Source organism: Ochotona princeps, chromosome 12 (assembly GCF_030435755.1).
Source record: "Ochotona princeps isolate mOchPri1 chromosome 12, mOchPri1.hap1, whole genome shotgun sequence".
Classification (NCBI taxonomy): Eukaryota; Metazoa; Chordata; class Mammalia; order Lagomorpha; family Ochotonidae; genus Ochotona; species Ochotona princeps.
This window is the reverse complement of record NC_080843.1, coordinates 47,711,886-47,737,585: the sequence shown is the minus strand read 5'-3', so window position 1 is coordinate 47,737,585 and position 25,700 is coordinate 47,711,886.

Below are 25,700 nucleotides of genomic sequence, written 5' to 3'. Positions count from 1 at the left end.
TTTCTGAGGTCATTAGCAGGGAGCTGAATAGGAAATGAAGCAGCTGAGACTTGAACTGGCTCCCCTATATGGGATGCTGGCACTGTATGCAGTGGTTTAGCTTATTATGCCTTGGTCCTGGCCCCTCATGTAAATTTTAAAAGCTTTAGTGAGAAATGATTGAGACAACATACAATTTCTGGTGAATGCCTACTTAAAGTGTACATTTCAGTAGTTTTTAGGATATTCATAACATCTACTTCAGGAGCAGTTTCCTTATCCCTGTACTCATGTCCCTCCAACTTCTCGCCCTGCTCCCAAACCCGAGACAACCACTGTGGTGCTGTCTATAGATCTACTCACTCTGAACCTTTCTCATAAATAGACTCATACAGTAGCCCTTTGCGACTTGTTTCATTTTGCACATCTTCAAGGTTCATGCATGTCATGGGATCGGCCAATTCTTCATTTCTTTCGGTTGCTTAATGATCCACTTAATATGGGTGCCATATTTTGATCTATAGCTTTTTTGAACACTTAGTTTTAGATGTCTATTTTAATCTTCTGGGAAGGCAGAGAGTTGGAGAGATGGATTTTTTTAAATTTGCTGCTGTATTCCCCAAATGACCACCAGGAGCCAAGAATCCCATCTGGATCTCTACCTTGGATTAGGGGTCCCAGCACTGAAACCCTCATCTGCTGTCTTCCAGAGTGAATCAGCAAGAAGCTGGATGGGAAGTGGAGCAGCCAGTTAGATTATTTGCCTTGTCACTTAGTCACAAGTGTTCTTCATGTGATCTACATACAAGCCCCTTCTTAGATATGATTTGCAGACATAGCCTCCCATTCACTGAGTGGTGCTTATGCTTCATCATGCCTTTTGGAACAAGGTACCTTACCTAGATAAAATACAGTTTTTCTTTTGTTAACTGTGGCTTTTGATGTTGTTTAAATGTAACTATAGGGTTTGTTCAATAGAGGATCTGTTTTAGACTTCTTGGTTGCTTAGTAGTTCCAGTTGTGTAGAGTTAAGGTTAGTACTAACATTAAGACATGTATAACATAAATGATGCTTCTTTTTAAGTTCTTACTTCCATACTTGATTGAGTTGAGCCTTTGCGTATTCCACCTTACCACTCATAACTCCCATTTTATTTCACCCATACAGTTCCAAGTGAAACCAGGTGCCTTTAGAATAGGTAGTATCCTGCCAAAAGAAAGGCAAGTCTTTTAAGTTTCTGTGCCTTCTCGCTTGGGTGAGGAAATCTGAGTATAGCCAGACGAGCAGAGTTCTCTTTTTTCATTATGGGTGCACTCGTGCAGTGATGGGCGGAGGGAAGAGGAGGAGATGATGGCTAGATCTCCAATGTCTCTTTCCTTAGGTAGAAGGTGAATTGAATTTTCTGATCAGTATCTTGCTCGTTTATTCCCACAGCCAGGAGAACTTTCTTCTGGAACACATTACAGGCTCTCAAGTCCTGGATACAGGGCACAACACTTCCGGGATGCTGAACAGGGATGAGGATGTAGAAGTGAGTGGGTTCTCTGTAGAGCACTGTAGAGCTTCCTGATCTTTTCTGATTCCCTTTCACAGCTTCCACTCTACATGATAGCTTGTATAAATTTACTAACTCCTTCATGTTAGAAGGATCTTGAGTGGGTGGTGGAAGATGACTCCAGCCCAGCTACTTCCAGTTCTGTTTTCCACTGATGTCTGCCACAACATCTCTCTTTCCTGCTGTTCCTTCAGATTAGGATTACTAGATTGTGGCAAATAAGTCAGGACACTGGATATAATTTGAGTTTCAGATAACCAATGAGTTTTGACTTAAGTCCTGTGCATTTTGTGTTTTATCTGCAGTCTTAGTCCCTTGCACTTGCATGTTTCTTAGACACACAGGGGAGATCAGTAAAACCAGTGCCCAATGAGCAAAGGAAATGTGAATCCTTCTCATGCACAAGTGGGATGGACTGCTTGGCTAGCTCTTGGCTTGATTTGAGGTGGGAAGCATGGGAAAGAGAAAAATAGCAACATCAATACATTTCCATTGGTTTGTTGACCCAGTGCTGCACTGGATTCTGTGGTTTGCAGTGGTAGGCTAGAAAGGGCTGAGCAGTGAATGTTGATGATGCTTTGATGGGGGTTTCAGACTCAAGTTTTGTGTTGTGTGTTGTTTCCTTGGCCTCAGCCTTGGATGCCATACTGCCAATCTGGAGATAAAGGAAAACTTCCCTTCCACATCTTGTACATTTTCCAGCACAGCTGTGTCAAGGCAATGGCAGGCTCTTTCTTTGAAAGTTGTTGAGTGAATCTTTTGTTATCCCAAGTCATCATTTGCATTTCAACCACATGTGGGTTTGGAATTTGTCTGTTTCAACATGGTAAAAATGAATAAAATTATGTTATTTAGCTGCCCTCCATTTTTCTTCAATATTTTTAAAACATGCTTCTCACTGCCTGTTTGAGAATCTGAATTTTCACCCAGGCAGCTGTTCTTGAGCTGGAAAGATGTTGTTCAGACTTACAGCTCTCTGCTGTGGAGTTCCATGTCTCTTCCTGAGGCCCCTAAGTGCATTGCTGCTGCTGTTTGCTGACAGTGCTGCTCAATGCCCTCTGGATTCCTGAGGGGAAGTGACACAAAGACCTGGAGACCTTCGGGGTATTTGGAAATCTCACTTAACTCCAGACTCCTGCCTGAAATCGTGTCTGGATCTTATACTTGCAATTGGATAGCTGAAATCCTGCCTTGAAACATTTTAATTTACCTTTGGCCATTGCTTTAATTATATATATATTTACGGGGTACAGTTGGAACCACTGACTCAAATTTGTACTGTCGATGCCAAAGTATGTGGCTGAAGAATGTGCCAAGAAGAAAGTGATTAATGCAGAATTTTATTGGATTAAGTGAAGAGACAAATCCCTAGACCTGACAGAGCAGGTGGGCACTCCAGGAAAGGCCTGGGCGCTCAGGCTGCAGTCAGACGGGGTTTTTATGGGTCTGAGTCTGGGGCCCTGTTTTCTTTCTGTTCTTCTGAGAAAGTCTGGGTGGGGGGTTTTGGATGTGGAATTCCCTGAAATAAACCTCTCCAGACAACACTGACCACCTGGATTCTCATCCACGGGAAAAGCGAATGACTCCTTTAGCACAGTGATCAGAACCTCGTCAGGTCAGCGGGCTCCTTCCCCTAAGTTAACAAATTCCCTTTGACAAAGCACAGGCTGGGATCCCTTGGGCTAGGGCAGACATGGAAGAGGCTGGGGGTCCTGCTCTCCAGAATTGCTTCCTTGCTCCATTGTACATACATCTATTTTCTTTAAAACCTCTCATTTTTTAGGTCGCTCTTACACACATAGGCTAATATCTATCTTACTGCCTTAACAGGCTGGCAACTTGGTATATGTATATAACGAGTGATGAACAAATTAATTAGCACTTCTGTCTCTTTGAACAATGACACATTTTTGATGTTCAAACCTTATGTCAGAGGAAGACAGAGCTTCCATTTGCTGCTTTACTTCTCCAATGGCCACAGTGACAATGAAATGCTCACTGAGCCAAGCAGGAGCTGGGAACGGGGAACTTAGTGCAGGTCTCTTAGGAAGGTGGCAAAACTTCAGCCCGCATTAACAGGAAGCTGGAGTCGGTAGGTTTGGCCGGGTGACACTCAGGGTTTCTGATGTAGGACATGGAAATCTTACCTGTCATCTTAACTGCTAGGATTCATGCTAATGCCTAAAACTCGGATTTTTGTTACACTGAATGCTTGTGTATATTTATAGGTTGCAGTATAACAGTCCAACAAAAGTACACAATGCTGATTGATCAAATCATAACGTTTCCATTCTATTACAAATCATATTTCTACTTGAAAGGCAGTTACAGAGAGAGGATAGGTCTTTCATCTGCTGATTTACTCTTCAAATGGCTGCAATAGCAGAGCTAGGCCACTCCTAATCCAAGAGGTTCTTCCAGATCTCCCACATGTGTGGAGGGGACCGAGCACTTGGCTTTCTAGTGCTTTCCCAGTCCATGAGCAGGGAGCCAGATGGGAAGTGGATCAGCCAGGACTTGAACTCCCACCCATATGGGAGGCTTAGTCTGCTATACCATGGTGCCAATCCTGCCTTCCCCTTTTCATACTGTGTGTTGGAACTTTCAAGCTTCACTCACACTTGCTCCTAACATACATAATAATTATTATGAGCTGTAGATACACCGCTGTTATATTTGTTGCTGTTAAAGTACTTACGGTGAAAGTATAGGTTGAGGTAACGGAGTCCCATATTGGTTGGTTTCAGTTATTTTGTCTCTGGTTTATGAGTCCAGTGTCTGGTGGTAGTGATGGCTCGAGTGATTGCATTTCTACCACCCACATGAGAGCTGGATTGAGTTTTTACTACTGGCTTTGGCCTTTCCCCGCCCTGGTTTTTCTGGACATCGGGACGTGAATGAGTAGATAGGAACCCTCCTTTTCCCATTGTCTCAAATTTTAAATGTTAAAATGTTTTTAAGAAATATTTTTATTTTTTTATTGGAAAATCAAATTTACAGAGAGTAGACAGAGAAAAAGATCCCCTGCACACTGGTTCACTCCCCAAGAGGCCACAACGGCCAAAGTTGGGCTGATCTGAAGCCAGGAGTCAGGCACCAGGAGCATCCTCTGCGTCTTCCACGTGGGTGCAGGGTCCCAAGGCTTTGGTCTGTCCTCTACTGCTTTCTCAGGCCACAAGCAGGGAGCTGGATGGGAAATGGAGCAGCTGGGACACAAACCAGTGCCTATATGGGAACACAGAGTGTGCAAGGTGAGGGCTTTAGCCACTAGGCTACTGCGCTGGACCCAAAAGTATAATACATTTAAAAAAAACAGATTATTTTTATTGGAAAGAGATTTATAGAAAGACAGATCTTCTATCTGCTGACTCAATCCCCAAATGGCTCCAACAACTGGAGTTGAGCCGATCTGAAGCCAGAAGCTTCTTCCAGGTCTCCCACATGGGTGCAGAGTTCCAAGGCTTTTGGGCCTTCATCTGCTGCTTTCTGAGGCCACAAGCAGGGAGCTGGAAATGAAGCAGAACAGCCAGGACATGAACCTGCACACAAATTGGATGCTAGTCCTGCAAGATGGAAGATTAGCCAGTTAAGCCATCGTGCCAGCCTTAAAATATGTGTTATACTAAAATTTGTCTCAAAACTAGTTTGGTAAACATAAAACATTACATTTTAAATGTTTTTACTTCAAATGTTTCCCCTTCCCTTCCCTGCCTTTCCCCCCTCAACACTACCTTGAAAACATTCAGTACAACAGGCTTAAATTCTACGTCTTCTTTAAAACAGCATTTTCTACCATATTGTTCCTCAGAAGGTTCTTGGAAACTTTATTTCATATTCATCCCAATGGGCATTCTGTACTTCTCTGTTCAAAATTTCCTACTGATTTTTCACTAAAAGCGTATTTCGCAACATGTTTTGGTGGGATTTGAGCTTATTTTGATGCAAACATCTTTAGCTGCTTTTGAGAAGAAAATTAGTGTAAAACAGTGTTTTCGAAACAAAAAATAATTTAGGAATGTTGTGATGATCAGTTTCCCAGGTGGTCGGAGATTAGTCACTTCTCAGCAGGACTCAGACGGCAACCTTCCCAAGGCGTGTACGTAGGTTTATAATGGTTCATTATGAGATTTTATATTTACCAGTTCAGGTCAGTGTTTTGTGTGTGTGTTGTTGCATAACAGCCCTTGCGATGTTGTCCCTCTTGAAAGACTTGTCTGTCCTTTGGAGAAATTCTTGCTACACAACTGTCTTGCCCCATCATACTCTAAGAAAACATACCCAGCTCTATAGAGGTGCTAGGGAGATGTTACCTTCTGATTTAAACTCTTCATAAGCTTTAATATTCAAGAAAGCAGGTGTTACCCTGACAGGCTCCTAGGATCTGTGGAGGCTCTCGGAGTTCAATGTTGAGGATCTGGACAAGCATGAGAGCAGTCAGAAGATGCTCCAGGCCCCCAGCTTCCACATCAGACCAAACAGTGCCAGTGGTTTCTGCTCATCCTAGTTTCAGTGTTCCCTATACATTTTCCCTTATATACAGGATTTCAAATAGCTCCTTATCCCGTATTGTGAGTTGTATATACATATATATATATGGATTTTTTTTTTTTTACCAGTTTGAATTGCTATATATGCTATGGGACAATTACTGCCACGAGTTTTTAAAATTTTGCCAAGAAATCAAATGGAACTCTCATTTAGGATTAGCATACATCTAGTGCTTCCTTTTTTTTAATTTATTTTTTGTTTTTAATTAATATTTAGCATTATGTGACAGTTTCATTCCTTTTAAGGTGCCCCTTGATATGTTCTGAACTCTGGGAACACACACACCACGAGAGATGGCTTGAATGTTGTCAGTACTCCTGACAGCCACAGGGTGTCGCTGTGGATAACTGGTCCTTTAGGCAGGTGTTGCCAGTGGCCGCCTCCTTTAGATCCCCATCAGCTCCTGGGATATCTCTGAACGCACACTTTGCAGTGGTGAAGCATTCAGTGTCTCTGTCATACTTAGACATCCCACACCTGAGTTCCCAGGGGCATCGATCTTGACGTTGAGTCTTTTGGACTCTGCTGAAGTCATCTTCCTAAGCAGGAGAAGCTGAACATGTGTTACTGCAAAGCAACCCCTCAGGTCTCTCTGACAATTGCTGTTACTAGGGATTGGCCAATTCTCACTCTTTCAACTCTTCAACTACGAAGGATCTTGTTGTATTAACTTCTTGGGCGGCCTGCTTTTCCTCCCTTAATGGAAACTTCCCTGTTGGGCTCCAGGGACATCTAAAAGCCTTGTCTTCTTTGGGGAATCTTGCTCTTATGGATAACCAAGAATGAATATCTGGCAACCCGTCTTAGAGAAGAGAATAACTTTTTATTTTCCACCCTTCACCTTTTCACCTTAAGCAAAACATTCTCCAAATGATCACAATCATCTCTACCGAACAGCTAATATCTGACCAAAGAGATAAAAGATGCAATTTGTAATTATTTTATACTTTGATCAGAACAAGGAAAGAAGGAAGCTATAGGGAGGAATCTATGCTGGTGACGTTGTTGGAAACAATTGGGAAAAGTCTTGGAAGTCATTGTGTGAGTCTGGATTTTGCTTTGAGAGCAATGGAAAATGCAAAGGAACCTTGGAGTGTCAGAGGCAAGATCAGACTTGCTTTTGGGAGACTGATTCTAGAAGCTGTGTGGCAGATGAGCTGTGGTAGAGGCAGAACAGTGGTATGAGAAGGCATCCTAGTACATATCCTAGTGAGGGGCCTGCTGCCATAGTTCAGGACAGAAATGTTGAAAGCTCAAATCAATGGAGTTGTAGTAAGGCTTGAAGCTTTGCCAAGATGGAGTTGATAAAAGGTCAGAGGCTATGTGAGTCACATCAGAAGACCTGAGAGCCTGGATGTTCATATTTCAGAGAAATGCAAGATTTCTAAAGAGGAGATAAGTTCTATTTGAAGTTACTGATTTAGAAAGAGGGCAACTGCAGTGCCCATCTCAGAGTCCAGCCTGACTTTCAGACAGAGCCAGTGTCTCACCAAGCAGCTGACACCTGAACTAAGAGCTATAGGCACAGCATAGCCTATACAGCAAGCCTGGATGTGAGTTCTTCCTTCTCAGGACCATTACAAGCTAGACTAGGTAGTGAAGGTCTGTCTGCCAAAGAATACTTGTACAAGCCATGGGGCCAGTGCGATAGCTCATTTGGCTAATGCTCTACCTGCAAGTGCCAGCATCCCTTATGGGCACCAGTTTCTTTCTCAGCTGCTCTACTTCCCATCCAGATCTCTGCTCATGACCTGGAAAAACAGTGGAGAATGGTTTAAAGCCATGTGGAGACCCAGAAGAAGCTCTTGACTCCTGGCTTTGGGTCACCTTAGTTCTGACAGCCACTTGGGGAGTGAACCCTAACATGGAAGGTATTTGTCTCTGTAAATCTGTCTTTCAAATAAAAATAAATATTAATAGAAAAATACTTGTAAAAGGCATAAAATGGCTTGCTCCTCAAATGTATATATACAAAAGAAAATAGGGTTATAAAAACTTAGGTATTTTTGTGGAAGTATTATGATTTCCTAAGCTACAACAGTGGATCCTAAGAAAAGGGGACATCTATGAAATTACAAACAATTCCAAATATCCCGTTAAAGAAGTCCAGTGAACTACAGGAATCCATGGAAAAAAGAGTAAATGGAATTTGGAAAATAATATATGAACAAGACAAGGAGTTTGCTGAATAACAAAGTCTTCTGGAGATGAAAAATAAAAGGACTGAATTGAAACATGCATTAGAAAGCTTCAAGCAGCCTCATGTAACTGAACAAAGAACCAGTGACCTAGAAGGCAGCACCTTGAAGAGTATGGATTCAGAGGAGGAGAAAACAAGGGAGGGCAGGATTAGTTTTACAGCTGTAGCCTAATCAGAACAGGGTCTACAGGGCAGACAGGGCAAGAGCAGACACATTGTCTTGTGGCCTTAAGGAAGGAACTCCCCATGCAGTGGAGGACCCGATGGCAGGCAGTACTGGGAGAACTTGAGTCCTATGGTGAAATCACCAACAAGGCTGGAAGAGGAGGTAACGGTTCAGATGAGGTTTGTCCAGTCAGTACACATCTTGGTTGTTGCCTTGTGAGGCCATGGGCAGCGTTCAGTGGAGCTGTACTAGCACCTGTGGAAACTGCAAGGCAATGAATATTTATGTTCCTATTTGTTCTGTAATAATTCAAAAATCAGAACAGAATAAAAATGTCCCACTTTTCAAGCATTGAAAATGAAATAGAGTCTGCACATGTCGTTTGAATTCTGCAACAACAGTCTTCGAGTCAGGTCTAGATACCTGTTAGAGACTAGGAAACTTTTTCAAGAGGTCTACGTTTCAAGAGTTTTCAGCGCATCTATTTTCATGTGTTCAACATCCATTCATACTCTTTCCTCTGATTCATTGGCTTAGAAAGGTGCCTTTAATTTAGGAAACCATTTGTGTCCTTTCATCTTTCTTTTCGCATCTTTTTTTTTTCTACAGTTCCCAAAAGACATAGGTTTCACACATCTGAAATCACGGTGAATGGTTTGGAAGTGTGAAAAAAATCTCCAAATGAGAAAAATACCAGTATCGTTGCTGCTTCTACTGACCCACATCATGGCCCCTGTAGCTGCTACAGGACTTTGTGCAGTTTTTCTCTCTGTTTTCTGAGGGGTGTAAGTGTGGCATTGTAAACAGGATGTTTCAGCTTTTGTAGTAACACCATAAACTCAAACACATCCAAGTAGAGCAGCAGGAGTCATGAATTTTCTTGTATTTCCTACTTGTCCACGAATGCAAGACTTCCTGGGTAGAATTACACAGAAGAAAGGTACAGAGAATGGATGCCAGGCTTCCTTCCCTGAAGGATGCAGTAACAGCACCTCACATCCAGGATGTGACTGTGCTAGGGCAGGGGGAAGAGAGCGCGAAAAATGTCCCTGCCCCAGGAGATGAGGCTGTGGAATATGGAAAGTAATAAGGGCTGAATTTGTCCAGGTAGCAACCTCATGAGAAAGATTTCTTCCAGAACTTGGAGATGCGATACCTGTCACAGGAGGTGTGTAAATACTTTGACTTGAATTGAAACATGAAGCCAGACTTTTCGGACAGAAGGCACATCTGTTGGCTGATTGAGGACTAGCTTTGGCAATTGTGTTTTTGTGGCATATTTTTCCAAAAATTGCAAGAGCTCAATACGCAATGAACAGGTTTAGCTGGATATATTTAATGCTCACATACAGATATGTTGTCAAAAACCCTGTACTGGCAAACTATATATTTTATACTTATGTATATATTTGATTTTTTACATGCTTTCTATTTAGGTTACTTCTGCATAAGAGTGGTAGGTATAGTGTATGTATTAGTGAGCTTCTCTAAAGCCTTTAAAATTACTTCTAAAAATTAAGGTTAGTGACTGGATAATTTTACAAAGAGGTTACTTTTAATTCTTTTTGACAAAGGAATTTCTGATTGTCAGTTCATAAAATGCTGAAATAATTTTCTGATAATAAATGAAGAGTTATTCAGAAGTAAAATCTCCTCCGTTCTCACTTTCATGTGTGAACTTTTCAGTTGTTTATGTCGGTAAAAATGTACAACTGAAGGTAAGGGCTTTAATTCTGAACCCTGTCTCTTGACAATAAATGATATTCATTTGTGTTATACAGAGCAATCAAAGAGGGCCAGTTCATATGATTTCCTTTTTTATATTTAAAAATTATAAAAATAGTGATTTGATTATATTCTATGTTTTGATCAAATGTATACTAAATGACTTCTGGACTGAATTGTTACAAATTTCAAAATCTTGAAACCTTTTAATCAAAGGAAAAAATATTAAATTTGAAACTACATATACATATATGACATATACATATGCATGTAGGACAACTTTTTAAGAAAATATGACTAGTAAAATCTAGATTCAACTTTGTGATAAAGTGTAAGTTCAAAGACAAAATGTAATGATGCAGATTTTCCAGAAAACCTTTGTGGTTTTAAACTACATGCTAGTATATTTTATTAGTGTGACATTTTATCCAGTATTTCACCTTTAAAAGAATGATGGAACAGGTTTATTTAAATGGTTGAATTATTTATTTATTATTAATTACATTATATTATGTGACAGTTTTATAGGCACTGGGATTCCCCCAAACCCTCCCCCATGGTGGATTCCTCCACCTTGTTGCATTACCACAGTTCAAGATCAGTTGAGAGTCTTTCATTGCAAGCATATACCAAGCATAGAATCCAGCATCTTATTGTCCAAATTCAACGGCTTGTTGGGGAGACCATCTCTGGTCTGAAGGTAGAGCCAGCAAGGTATCATCCCTATCAATTAAAAGCCCCGACACAAGATCAGCAGCAATTTATAACGTTATGGAATTAATTGACATAGTATTGAGTAACCAACATGTTAAAAAAAAAATGCAAGTTCTTTACCACATCCTGTGATTCCTTCATTGACATTTCAATTTTAGTTTATACACGACCGGGTTCTATACATCTTAAAATGGCTATAGATTACTGTTCAGCTGTCTTGTGTCTATTTTCATTATAGTATTTAGCATTATTATATAGTGTTGAAGCATAATTTTGCTGAACTTGGCTTTTCTTTTTTCCGGGTAGTCTAGACTGGCTTATAACTCTAACAAGACATATGTCAACAGTTTAGGTGCAGAACAGTTTTAGGAGGGGTGTGCAGAGAAATCCTCAATACCCTAGTGAGGAGTAACCAATCTTTGTGTCCCACCTAGTAAGGTATAAGTGAATCCACGCTGACCGCTTCCTGTCTAATTCCAAGCTTTCCTTGTTGTTCTCTATCTATTCCAGAGTTTTGTTTGTTTGTTTGTTTGTTTTGAGGGGTTTCTGGAGCAATCCTGATGGTCATTGCAAGAGAGGGTGGGGACCCAAAGTTGGAGCCAGGCAAGGACCAGAGAAAGCTCCCCTCCCTAGTCTCAAAGGAAGTTTACTGTTCTTCTGTTTCTGCGGACTGCTCAGGGCTCTTGGCTGTTGTTCTGATGCCCTTGGATCCTGCAAGGAAGGATTTGGACTTCTTTCATCCCATGTGGGAGATCCAAGCGGGAGTGGATGACCTTAGAGTTCTTGGCCTCCGAAGGCACTCCAATTCCCCGTGGTCTCCTTGGAAGTTGGGATGTAGTCCTTGGTGCTCATACTGATGGTCCTTGGTGAGGATCTGGGAGTCTTCAGGGTTGGGATACAAGCCTCCTCCTCTCCCCCTGTTCCACTCTGGGGTCCCCCCTGCTCTGTGCATATGACCTCCTGTTAAGAGGTTGTCAGGACTGCTCTTAATTCCCCTTATATGTCTTTGTAGTTTAACTATTTTTTAATGCTGATTCGAGTCTGTTGTCTATGAGTTACCAGTTATAATCCTGGTAGGTTATATTTCACATCTTCTTACACATTCTAGGGAGATGAAAGATTTCTCTGCTCTCCCTCCCCACTATGGGATAACATAGGGTATTAAAAGTGTATTAGGTTTTACAGTTCTTTGATGTAGATCATAAGCAGTCTGACTTACATTGATTTTTGGTTCATTGGTTACTTCACAATATCTTATTGCATGTGAGATAGGCTGTTTGAGGTTGAGATAATATTACATTTTACATAATGTTTTTCATATTGACATTATATCATCTTAAATTAAGGCAAACATGTGGTATCTAACCTTTTGGGATTGGCTCATTTCCCTCAGCATTATGGTTTCCAGTTGGGCCCTAAATGGTTGAATTTTATGATATTCTATAACTGACAACTTTTAAACAGTAGTAGGCATGAAACAGACCATTTTAGCTATTAAACAATTTGGAGAAATTCCATTTTTATTAAAATTGTATTTCAGGAGATCTACAGTTGCAGCTGACCACAGGCTCAGGAATGCTGAGCCGATAGCCCCCAAACCCGGTGGCTGGCAGCCATGAAGAATAGTGGCTCAGTCATGTTCCTTGCTTTATTTGTCCATGCTCCATTTTCTCCAGGATTCAGGCCAAGGTGCCATTGCAACCTAGGCGTGACAGGGGACAAAGAGAGAGAGGTGTCATATCTAGTCACTTTTAAAGTTTAGTCTTGAAAAGGAGCCATGATTTTTTTTTTTATTAATGTTATGCATTATGTGACAGTTTCATAGGCTCTGGGAATCCCTCCACCCCTCTCCACGCCCCTCCCCCCTGGTGGATTCCTCCACCTTGATGCAGCATTACAGTTCAAGTTCAATCAAGATTCTTTCCTTGCAAACATATACCAAGCATGGAGTCCAGCTACTTATTGTCCAGATGGGTTGAACAGTTTTTTGGGGAGACCATTTCTGGTCCGAAGACAGAGCTGGTATAATATCATCAGTCAATTAAGAGTTCCAATATAACATCAACAGCAATTTGCAATATTATGGAATTGACATGGTTTTGAGTAATCAGTATGTTAAAAAACAAACAAACAAACAAACAAAAAAGAAAAAAAAAACCAGTCCTAACCACAACCAATGATTAGCTCATTGACATCTCAATTTTAGTTTATATACAGGACCGGACCGGCTGCTATATACCTTAAAATGAGCCATGATTTTCATCACACTTAACAGACCAATATCCAGGTGGCGGTGACATTACTGTGGCAGGAAGCAAAATAGTCCCACTAGAAGTATCGGCTTGTCTTTGGGAGCAACATTAAAGTCCATGCAAGCAAGCAGGCTGACTTACACTAGGGAAACAGGTGGAAAAACCCATGGAAACAGAGTTGGACAAAAGAAATCTGCTTCCGCAGGAAAATACAAGTGCCAGAGCACAAATTAGGAACATTTCAGAGTGACATGTGGTCTGGCTCCTTTCAGATGCCTTCAGTTGCAGTCATTTAAATGCTTCATGGACCAGTGCTTTAAGCTGCTGACTCACATGTGAACCACATCCAATCAACAGCAAATTCCTTATCAAATCTTTCTGAAATTTGATGTTTTGGGTTGACAGGTTTGCTTCATTTTCATTTTTCCAATAAGTGTAGCTTTACCATTTGCCATTTGTGAAATGTCTGGTTCATCTATTTGGAAACAGCATATTAGAGGATTGTCGGGGCATGTGAAGAGACAACAAAACCTGTTTTGAAATCTTAAAAGTTTGCCAGTGTAAGAAACTTTGTAGAAACCTTCTGGAACTCACAAATGAGAAATTCAGGGATCAGTCAGCCACCCAAATTTTAGTGCCAGTCTGTAGCAGAAATGCTTCCAATAGTCAAAGCTGTTCTGCCACTTGATACATTTTAATGTGGAATCGCACCTCCTCCAACTGTATAGGGAGTTTTTACCACATGAAAATTTCACATGAGGTTCTCAGAATTTTTATGTGTTTAACATATTTAAACATTTTTTGCTTTCATTTTAAATGAGTTGTAGAAAGATTGGTAGATCATAGTTTAAAGATAGTTTTGGGAAGGACATAACTGAAAATGTGTGTGTATTGTCTTTCGCTCTTAGTAAGTTTAATTCATAGCTACCGTAATATAATAGCCTACATTACATGTTGAGTACAAATACTTATTTGCTTGGGGATATTGGATGCAAAGTATATTCACCACTGTGTTAGGAATGCAGTGGGCACTCAGTAAATATTAACTAATGAAAACAATAAGCACAGACACAAATCTGGGGGGAGTGATTATGGAATGGAGAGCCGCAGGGAAAAACCTAAATCCTGAGTTATAGTCTGTACCAACAGTGAGGTGTTTTTGAATAGTTCAGTGTAGGTGATTTAGAAGTGAGTGCTATGAGGAAGGGGATGTGAACAATAAAATTCTGAAGGTTTCTGTGCTGGGGCTCTTTTCTGAAGATGTCTCAAGCTGCCTTTTGGCTACCCGGCTGTTGTCTCAGTGCTTCAAATTTTATCCTGAACTTTGCATGTGGAACTATCATCAGGAACAAAAAATGTTTTTATAATGGCAACAAATAACTATACCTGTCAATTGCCCTCTACTTCAAAAAATTGTCCCCGTGAGCTTCGGAGAAAAGTAGCACTTGTTTTGAAAATCACTCAGAGAAAAGAAATGGGTTTGGATTAAGATGTCAGACCTACTGTTTACATTTATTTTAAACTAAAAAACAATGTATTAATGAAAGGTGATCAAAATTCCAATTTTCAAAGGATCATCCCCATATTTTAAAAAATAATCACCACAATATCAACTTGTCTTCTAAGGCATTCATCAAGGGTTTTCATAGATAGCTAATTATACCATTTTACCCACTGGTAGGTACAACATAATTGTAACTTTTTGCTTAAACTCTAAAATATTTTAATTACTTGTGTTTTCAGGATTAGTGGATTGGAGTGGGAACTCTTAGGTATTATTCTGAAAATAAATGGTCTTTTTCCTTTGTCTGAAAGGTGTCAATCCAGGCAATATAGAAGTCATTAATTGCTTCCTCAAATAGTTGGAATACAAAATGAGTTAATAAATGCTTACGATTTAAAGGATTGCCATGGCACTCTTAAAGGGAAGGGTTTAGTAAATTTAGCAAATTGGAAGAGAACATCTTATTACTATTTTTTTTTAGAAATCTTTCTGATGACTATCTTTAATATCTTCCCAACTTATACTGATTCTCCCAGTGTCCCCAGTAAGGAACAGATGGGGCAAAAGAGCAGCATTGAATTAGATCAGAGTTCCCCACCCTAGCACGTTTTATTGAATCAGTGAAGATGTAGCCAAACTGGTTTGGAATCTTTTTTTTTTCTTTTCTTTTTTTTTTTTTAATTGCAAAGTCAGTTATACAAAGAGGAGGAGAAACAGAGAGGAAGATCTGTTGTCTGATGATTCACTCCCCAAGTGACTGCAACGGCCAATGCTGTGCTGATCCGAAGCCAGGAGCCTGGAACTTCCTCCCGGTCCCCCACGCAGTGCAGGGTCCCAAGGCTTTGGGCCATCCTCGACTGCCTTTCCTGGACACAGTCAGGGAGCTGGATGTGAAGTGGGGCTGCCAGAATTAGAACCACCACCCATATGGGTACCTGGGGCGTGCTGAAGGTGAGGACTTCAGCCACTAGGCCACAGTGCCGGGCCCAAACTGGTTTGGAATCTTGAAAGCAAAATAATTCCTTCATTCATTAAACTCATTTTAAAATGAGTGATTCTCCTGTTGCATGGATTCAACACTAGTTGAATTCCTTCAGTTCCAAAGAAGTTCGAACTTGTAGCGCCTGAACACTGTGGCAAAGGCAAACTTAGCTTCAGGTCTTCTTGACTCCACTTCAGGCTCCTCCCACTCCATTCCTGGTGACTCATCTCCAGGTACCAGCACATTTTGTATGGAAACACCCACTCCTTGTTGCATTCCTGTAGGGTTCTATGTCCTGCAATCTTAGTTGAGGGTTAACGGTAAATTGAACATTCACAGTTCTCAAATTCTAGATCTAAAAAAAATGAATCTAAAACTTTTTGAGGACCAATGCATGTCACAAGTGGAAAACTCCACACCTCACCTCCTATGACAAGTTATAGGCCAAACAGGTGCACTAAAAATATTATGTACAATTACTGTCAGGCTATGTGTGTAAGAAGTATACAAAACATAAATGAATTTTGTGCTTGGACTTGGGTCCTATCCTCAAGACATCTCATTATGTACATGAAAATATTCTAAAATCTGAAAGACATCTGGAATCTGAGACACTCTGGGCCCAAGCATTTCAGATAAGGAATCCTCAGTTGCTAGTAATGACCACAGGCTGTCAGCTTCCTGAGGATATGTGAATTTTAATGAGGGACTGGAAGGAGTAGCACCTTGAATCGATTACATTTGAAGTAGATGGTGGGTGAAGTTCTGGGATTTGGGAATTCTCAAACCCCACCCTACAGATACCAGTGTACTTGTTCCAGGCTGAGGCTTGTTCGTGTGGTGAATACGGTTGATACAGAATCCTAGCCAGGGTCAGACGTGAGGGAGCCAGTTCATTTCTTCACCCTGACTCACATTTTCACTCTGATTTGGGGATGATGAGGATGAGTTTTGAGGATTTCCATCCCTCATAGGGGCAGCTAAAAAAGACAAGGGAATACAGTGACATAAGTCTGAGTACTAGGAGGCTGCAAAACTGACCTGGGCACACGGGTGAGCAAAAAAGATAGTGTTCTTTTCATCATGGCTCTTAACAAGATGCACACACACACACATACATATACATGAAGAGTCTTTGAAGAAGTCCATGAAAGGCAATTCTCAGTCCATCAGATAAATGGATAAAGAAAATTTTCTATTTATGTATGGTAGAATATTTAGGCACAACAAAGAATGAAATCTTGTCATTTATAGCGAAATAGATGAAGCTAAAGGACACGAGGTTAAGTAAGCCATGAAAGGGATGTTGAAGACTGATTTGGTCAGTGTAGCTGTGTACATGTATTACAGTGCAGTCTGCCTATATGCACAAGTATTGAAGCAATTTTGAAAGCTAGACATGAATTTCTGAATGTTTTCCAAAATAAGTATCCTGTAATTCCATATTGTCCTGAACTTTTTCAGGTCTCCTCGTAGGTATTCTGTGTGTGTATGTGTAATGTACATTTTAATAAGTACTATGAAAGAAAATAAAAGGATAAGAGTCACAGTGGGGGTTCTTCGATTTTGTGTCCTAGTTTCACATGAACTCGGGTTAAATTCACAGGCTGTGGAATCAGAACCCTCCAATGACTCTATGACTTTAATTGTATGGCCTAAGCTTTCTATGCTTTCATCTTTAAATGGGCTTAATAACCACACTTTCTTCAGTGTTGAGGATTAAATGGATTAATAGATGGTTATGACAGAGCCTGGCACAGAATTTTCTTTTATTATGATTGGGGATCATAAAGAGTCCCATTGAGGAGGGTGATTTGGAGGGAGCCTCAGGAAGAGGGTTGGGAAGTGTGCCATAGCCAGAAGCAAACACTGCAAGCTGGGAATTAGCTCAGTATGCTGGAGATGCCGAGGAAGGAGGGGGAGAGGACTGACATGAGGCTCAGGCAGGGCACAGATCGCGGTTCTGTTGAGATTTGAAGAGCATCTTAAGGAGTTTGGATTTGAATCTGAATGCAGTGGGAAGTTATAGCTGTACTTGGGAAAAATGATATGTACTTTAAAAAAAGAACACTGTGGTTCTGTGCGGGAAGCACACAAAATATCTGGTGTGAGGAACCCTTGGGGTTTTTATTAGGGAGTTTCAGAGAACAGGATGTGTGTGGCATATATACGGCATATGCCTTTATGCATCTCTGCCTACTGTCTAACTACATCTATCTGTCTCTGAAAGGGTTTCCTCATTCAGGTTTGGGAGTTGGAAATTCCACTAGGAGTTGAAGTTGGGGTGGGCATTTGACACAGCAGTGAAGATCCCGCATGGGATGCCCACCTTCTAAATGGGAGTGCCTCGGTTGGGGCCCCAACTCCACCCCTGATTTCATTTTCCTGGCAACGTGCACCTGGTGAGGCAGCAGGTAATGGTTCCAGTTGTGGGGTCCTTGCCACTGCCACAGACCCAGGCTGAGTTGCTCTTCCTGGCTTCAAACTGGCCCAGTCAGGACTTTTGTAAGTATCTGCGGTGTGAAGTGGGAAATGGAGTTCTCTTTCTGTTGGCCTCTTTACCTCTCAGCTGAACACAATAAATAAGAAACAAGCAAGAGTGATAGTGTCATTCCAAGTTCATCATCTAGATTAGGTAGGAATCCTTGTTCCTCAGTCTTTTCTCTAAAGCTTTTCAAGTAATGGGCTCAGTCCCATCCATCTATGGCAGGGTCATCTGCTCAAACTCTGTCGATGTGAATGCTCATCACATTTTACAAAATGCCTTCATAGCAACATCTAGACCACATTTGAACCTCTATCCTTGCCATGTGGATACCTACAGTTGTCTGATGTGGGGCTGTTTTCAAGGTCAGAATGTGAACTAATGGTGCATCCAGGTGATGATGACTAGTGTTTGAGAGAAGTGGCTGGAGTCAAAATTTAATTTGAGAACAGAATGAGCAGAACGAGCAGCACAGAGCCAAGTGTTGACTGAAGGGATGTGTGTGTGTGTGTGTGGGGGGTGCGGGGCAGGGATATAAAGCAGGAGTAGCAGCAGCAGCCCTTGATTTCTGGTGCAAGCAACAGGAGTTTTCCTCCAAAAGGCCAGGGGCTGTGGGGAGAGACTAAAGAGAAGAGAAAGACCCTGTGTGGGCATCCATCTAGGGAGTGGGCTCTGTCAGGGCAGGTGAGAGCACAGGGCACAGGTGTTGAAAAGCTTGTGTTTCACCTGGGTGCTGCCATGGCTGTGCCAGTTGGGCATATGGTGTGACCGCTTACCTCCTGCTGAACATAGCTTAAAGGCTGGCAGGTTCTCCCAGGAAGGACTGGCGACTCCACTGTGACCCAGAGCAGAGTTGCAGAGGGAGAAGTCTTCCTTTCCACAGAGCTTGGAGGAAACAAGCCGCAGTCTTCGCTTTGCCAAATGAAGCTGAGATGAAGGGTATTTAGGTTGGTGAAGTGGTTAGCGACAAAGAGTGGTTTTGCTGATTGGTTTACAGATACACAAATCGAGGCTAGATAAACTAGCTAGACCCACTGCAGGCTGGCTGTTCCGTTTTTCTGCCTTGAAAGACCATGTTGATAATTTTTTGCATGTTTCCTTCCTCGAATGTGCACAGGGTAGGGTCTTACTCCCTCTGTCCCGACCTCATGCTTTTATCTTGTTGTGGGTGGTGGAGAGCCAGGACACTGCTTCTGGATTTTGGTTAGATGAAAAAATTAGTCTTCTAGGATCATTCTCAGTTTCTATTATTTGAAACTCCTTTGCCAAACTCATAACATTTGATGGGTCTTAAAGATTTTGTAATAGCATCCATTTTGTTTAAAAAAATTAGAATTTCGTTTTTTAAATTGCTGAGTAGCATTGCATTGTGGATATGCTTAAAATAAGGCAGACCCCAAAAATCAAATGTTGTATTTACTCTAGTATGTGGTAGCTGATATTTGCAGTATAAAGGTATTAAAAATATATGAGTGAAATGGACATGTTGAGGTTTGACCATTGTTGTAGTCCTTACCTATATTTGCTGCATAGTGGTCTTGTTAGTTTTTCAGTTATCGGACCCTTTATTTAGTGAAACGTTAAGTCTTTCATAAGGCAAATGAGAAATATATCTTTGCAAAAAAAGGAAACAAAGTAAGGAAAAGGAAGGAAAGAAGGAAGTATATTTCTAGAATTGTATCCGTAAACTACATGAACTCTGTTCTTTTTATATTAATAAGAAAGAAAATAAAGCGCGAAAATGATTTTGTAGCAGGCAATTAACAATTTGTACATAAAATCCCTCCTGGTTAGGAGACTCATGGAATTAAAGCAAATTTGTTGAAACAGCTTTTGTACTTAGCCTTGAAACAAAATTTCACCCAAACTAAGAACAACCACTTAACCATATTGGAGAGCTAATTTAGTTTCAGCCCAATGATTTTGAAATAAGTACTTGTACAATAAAATTTAAATTGTAGCATTTCTTCTCTAGAAGTTACTGTGTATATATTTCTAACCCCTAATACATGCTTTAATATGATTTAATATTCTGTTATTTCCAAGTCACATTAAGCTTCTGTTTGGTTTCTAGATGTATATCAGTGGCTGTTCATACTTCGTATTCTGTCCATTGTAATTGGTTGGTGAGGGCGATCTTGACTAGTCTAATTTATAGATGTGTTGATAATGTCTTTTTAATGCCCCAGAATATATTTTAAAAAATATATGTAAATTACAGTTGAATCAACAGAATCAAAACAATAAAAAGAACAAAGGTAGCAGGTAGCTGAAACACAAAAGATATGCTAACCCTTCCTGTTACCCCGGAAGAAGATAGATGGATGTGGCCTTGCTGAGGCAGACAGAGAGAGAGAGAGAGAGAGAGAGAGAGAGAGAGAGAGAGAGAGAACGCGCGCGCGCGCACGCGAGAGAGAGAGAGCGAGAGAGAGAGAGAGGGTGAGCGAGCTTACCCAGTGAATTACTTGCTTATGCCTGCCCGTGTCTGGGGCTGAGCTTGCCCAAAGCCAGGAGCCAGGAATTCAATCCAGGTCTCTCATATAACTGGCAGTGAACCAGCGACTTGAACCACCACCTGCTGCTACCCAGGGCGTGAGTTGGCAGGGAGCTGTGGTCCAAAGGGAAGAATCCTCATTTTAATGTTTGAGAAGTGCATGTATCCGGCTTCAGAGTCTGGGACCCAGGATTACATGTGCTCCAGGGTTCCCTGCACTGCCTGCCCAACCTGAGCTCTCTGGAATGTTCTGGATGTTTTCAGTGTGTGTGAATGCATCTGATGTGGTCTTTAGGGACCCATAAGATCTTATCTTACCTGCTCATGCTTGAAGCTTCGGGTTTGTCACTGTGTCTCCATTACATGACTGATCATTTTGTAATGCTTTTAAAACCTGTTTAACCTTAAATGACCCCAAGCCTTGGGGAGGACATCCTACTATTCTGACTTTTCCCAATTTCCATGCTTCCAGCACAGGCTGTTTTATTTATCTCTCTCCCTGTTCTTTTGAAAAATTAGATAATGACTGTAGCAGCCGTGGAAAGATGAGCAGCCACGACACAGAAGCCAAGCCAGTTGTTTCATTTTAAAGGAAAGAATTTAATGTGAAGGATGGGTCATTGAATAAATGAAAAGCAACTAAGTTATCGTGAAGTAGTGGCCACTGAGGGCTGCTGGGGAAACCAAGAAGAGAGGTGGGAGGTACGAGCACAGGGAAATGGGGAAGGTATATTTTATGGCGTGGAAACACAGAATTGGGTGGAGAAGCCACTGCATAGTTGGCACTGGGGCCTGAGCTATGAGCAGGTATCCTGACTTGGAAGGCAGGACCTCGGGGTAGCTAGTGGTGATGTCTCCGAGGGGGTTTGATGGGGCTCATGTTTACGTATGTGGAAAAAATAAAAGCTGGGCTCAGCTGTTGGGCAGGGGGATGTACAAGACAACAGAAGGAGGGGACATCTGCCTCCTCAAGTCTTGTAATCTCTCTTTAGTTCCCCTCTGGCAGAACTGACCAGGGCGGGCCCAAGAAAGGAGAAATGCAGTGTCAGGATCCCAGCTCGCATCTTAACTGAGTAAGGATTGGTTGGAGCTGTGAACCTGGAGCCTGATGATACGGCACATAGAGCTACCTTGGTACAAATGCTTTCATTTGTAAAGGGCTTTTATTTCCTTGCAGTTTCAAAGCAATAAGCATGCCATACGTAAGGGATGGATGCTACAAAGGCATTTATCATTTTCAAGGCATGCTTGTAAAATCCTCAATAAATGTATGTGTTATTTTAAAAATGAGCTTATTTCACTGAACACAAGATGTTCCATTTGGGGCTATTTTTGTCAAAACTGTATAACCTGATGTAGTTTAAAGTGTACTCCTGCAGTTTTCCTTTCTAAAGCTGGTGCCTCATTTCCCTCATGTTTGATTTTAAAAATTTATTTATTTATTTGATTATTCAATGAAATAGTTCCGTAAGTTCTGGGACTTCCCTTCCTTCCCTCCCAACCCCCCTTGCACTAATTTCTCCCATGTCATTGCAATAGTATAGTCCTTCACAATTAGTCATAAGTCCATCATTCTGCTATTTAAGTGTATGTTGGCATTGTAGGCATAGAAATGGCAGAGAGTCCAGCATTCTGTCCCTACCTCACATGCATAGGGGCTTAGTTCTTTGCTTCTAACAAGTACAATGTACCAGAAGTGAATGCTTGTGACTTCTGGGGTTAGGATGCAAGATGCATTGACACATGTGCCTCCCTCTCGGATTGCCCTCTTCTGTGAGTGGCTGTTGAGTATTGCTGCAGGGATGCTCAAGGAGAGACTTCCTGTCCTCATCTGCACCCACTGGCCAGTGGGTACGCCTGGAAGCTGATCCTGCAGCCCAGGCAAACCTTGCATGACAGCAGCTCCTGCTGCCACTTCAACTCCAACCTGGAAGAATCCCTAAGCCAGAGCCATCGAGCTAAGCAGTTTGCAAATTCCCAAGCAGAAGTAATACGATTTGTGGTTGAAAAGGATCAGGTTTGGGAGTGACTTGTTATTCAGCTATGGATAACAGACATCTTGACTTCTGGAAACCATAAGGAATGAATCATAAGTCTTTAAAAAGATTCATGTTCTCATTTGGGTAGTGAAAATCATGATTGTTTAAAGGAGTCTAACTCCCAGTACTGTAGCCTTTCCAGCGCAAGAATGATGAGAATAGTAAAAAACAAGCTTGTGAATTCCATGTCATGGCAGTAGAATACCTGACATCCAGTAATTAGCATAAGATAAAGTAATTTATCTCCCGTCATCCTCACCATCATAGTCATTAAGCATATGACTGAAGATTAAATAACAGGCATCCCTTTAAATAGGAGAGAAATTAACCAGTGCCTCAAAAGCCAGTTGTACAGATAGATCCTTATTTATCAATTTTTCTTTTTAAAAAAATTATTTTTATTTGAAAGTCAGATATACAGAGTAGAGGAGAGACAGAAAAGATCTTCCATCTACTGATTCATTCCCCAAGTGACTGCAATGGGTCTCTCATGCGGGTGCAGGATCCCAAGCCTTTGGGCCATCTTCCACTGCTTTCCCACGCCACAGCAGGGAGCTGGATGGGAAGCTGGGCCCCTGGGATACAAACCAGTGCCCATATGGGATCCCAGTAGGTGCAAGGTGAGGACTTCAGCTGTTAGGCCACTGTGCCGGGCTCATCAATCTTTCTTGGTAATATAATATAAAAATCTTGTTTTAGGTACAGATTGTATCATAACACATTAGAATAACAGTAGTCAGCTGCCTCATAGTAAATCTTGTGCAGAATGGCTTTGGAAGTTAAAAGTAATGTGGATTCCTCAGACTGGAGTGGTTTACAGCCGCCAGGCCACAGTCTGGATCCACATGGACTGAGATACTGAGTGGAGTCAGGGCCTTGGCGGGGGCTGCCCTTCCTGGTGCTGGGGCTGTCATCTGTTCAGGACTCACAAAGATTGCCTAGGGAAAAGTGATGATGGTGGGACTCCAGGAAGACCCTCAGGCCCTGGTCTTGGTCCTGCAAAGGATTTCTTGGTGGCTCTAATTCTTCCACAGTGAGGGCCTTCTCGGGACTGGCTCTGGCAACAAATCTAAGGAAAACACCCTCCCTGCTAGCTCCCTCAGCCTTTGCCTAGAACCCCCGTACTGATGACAGTATCTCGGGGGGTTCCCAAAACCACTGGGGGTGAGGTGACATGATCTTTAGCATGAACCACTGGAGACAATCCGTTTGAGCATGTCTGTTTATTGTAGTGCAAGCACAAACTTATATAGACTAAGAAAGGGGAAGGCAGAAGGATGTCTTCTGACAGTTCTCCCACCCAATAATGGCACTGTAATTGGCTAGAAGATGAGTCTACCTCTCTAGACTCTCCAGTCATGTCATAGGTCACATATACTACTCAAGGATGGCAGGTAGCCCATGAGTCATCTATACCAGGAAGGCTGGAAGGGGCTGTAATGTGGGCCGCATCTGACTTCTCAGAGTTGCTTATCAAGCAAGTCCCAGTACAGCTCATCCAAGGACAGAGAAGAGACACTGGGGCAAATCCATTGCCCTCACTGTAGGACCAGTGGACAGGCCATGTTGAAGTCTCGGTTAGCCGGAAGCACAGTCAGGAGTTCCCCCAGGGACACAGTGTACTCTATGCCTATGACCTTCCACATAGACCAAGCAGGCAGAGACCCAGGGGCAATCTCCCACAGTGGTGCCTTTCTATCAGTGTTGTTGGTCCTCTTTGTCTCCAACCCTTATTGCTGCCACTGCTTCTCATTTCACCGGTGCTGCATCGTTTTATTAAAAGTGTTTATCTCAAATAAACACAAAGTAAAAATGCAAAAAAGTAATGTGAATTCTTTCAGCTTTTAAAGACTGTATTTTGAACATATTAAACACATGATTCTAACAGTGAAAAAACTGTCTCCAAGGATGTCTTCTAAGAAAGGAAATTATAGGTTTCTGATCAGATAGAACATATTCCATCATTGAACAGGATTGAAAGAAACAAACCTGAATAGAAATGTAATTTCCTGTACAAATATAACGCTTTAGAGTTAAAATTGTGTACTGCTTACCAGCTATAAATAAGAGTTTCAACAGCAGCTCAGAAATGAACTTGATGCTTTACTGAAATCAGGGCTTTCGTCCACTGGTGATCACTTCTGCCTTCACAAGCGTTTCTGTGTCACCCCCCGCCTCCCAGGCCTCTTCCTGGGAGAAAGGGGGATGCTTGTCCTCTCTGAATGGCGCTACCCAACCCGGAAGTTGGTTCAGGGTCTCTCTTGAAGCAGCACCACACTTCACAGAGGAGGCAGGATGGATCATCCCTTCAGCCCTGGTGTGTCCCTGCCCCAGGCGCTGATGTGAGGAAGGTCAGTCAGACTGATGTGGCCAAGGACGTTGGCCATGGATCCATCACTCCCTCGCATTGCCCAACTGGTACCTGGCACAGCCGATTCTTCTCCCGCCAGCACCTATTTTCCTCTTGTCTTTAGACCCTTAATATTTGTAAGCATGATGATGCATACTGCGTATTTGTGTGATGTAGCCGTCATTCCTTGGAAACTGACATAGTGAATCCAGGCAACAGCAATTTCTGTGACAGCATTCCATTGAAAATGCTGCCGTCAATTTAGCCTTTAGCTTCATTTTGCAAATTGATTGTCTTTATTGTTCCCCATCTTGGATGACGGAGCAAAGGGGAGGAATAGAAGAAAGAAGCATGCCTGCTGTGATAATTGCACTCTTCCCTCTCCACGGGAAATAAAAAATATGCTTCATCTTTTCGTTCTGTTAAATATGCCACTTCAGAGTGCTGTTCAGCACAGAACTCAAATGTTAAAAAGCTCAGGTGACATTTCCGGAGAACTACATTATCCAACTTCTGGGCTAGGGACAGGCAAGGTGACTAATGACTAGTAGGCCGGGCACATGCCGCCAGAGAGGTGTAGTAGTCACGACACAAACTGATTCCTCTAGGGGAGCCAGATCTGTACTTTGAAGCCTGTGATCTGTTTGCTATGGGACAAGCCAATGTAGCATCTTTTTGCGTTACTTGCATTCCATTGCCGCCAGGG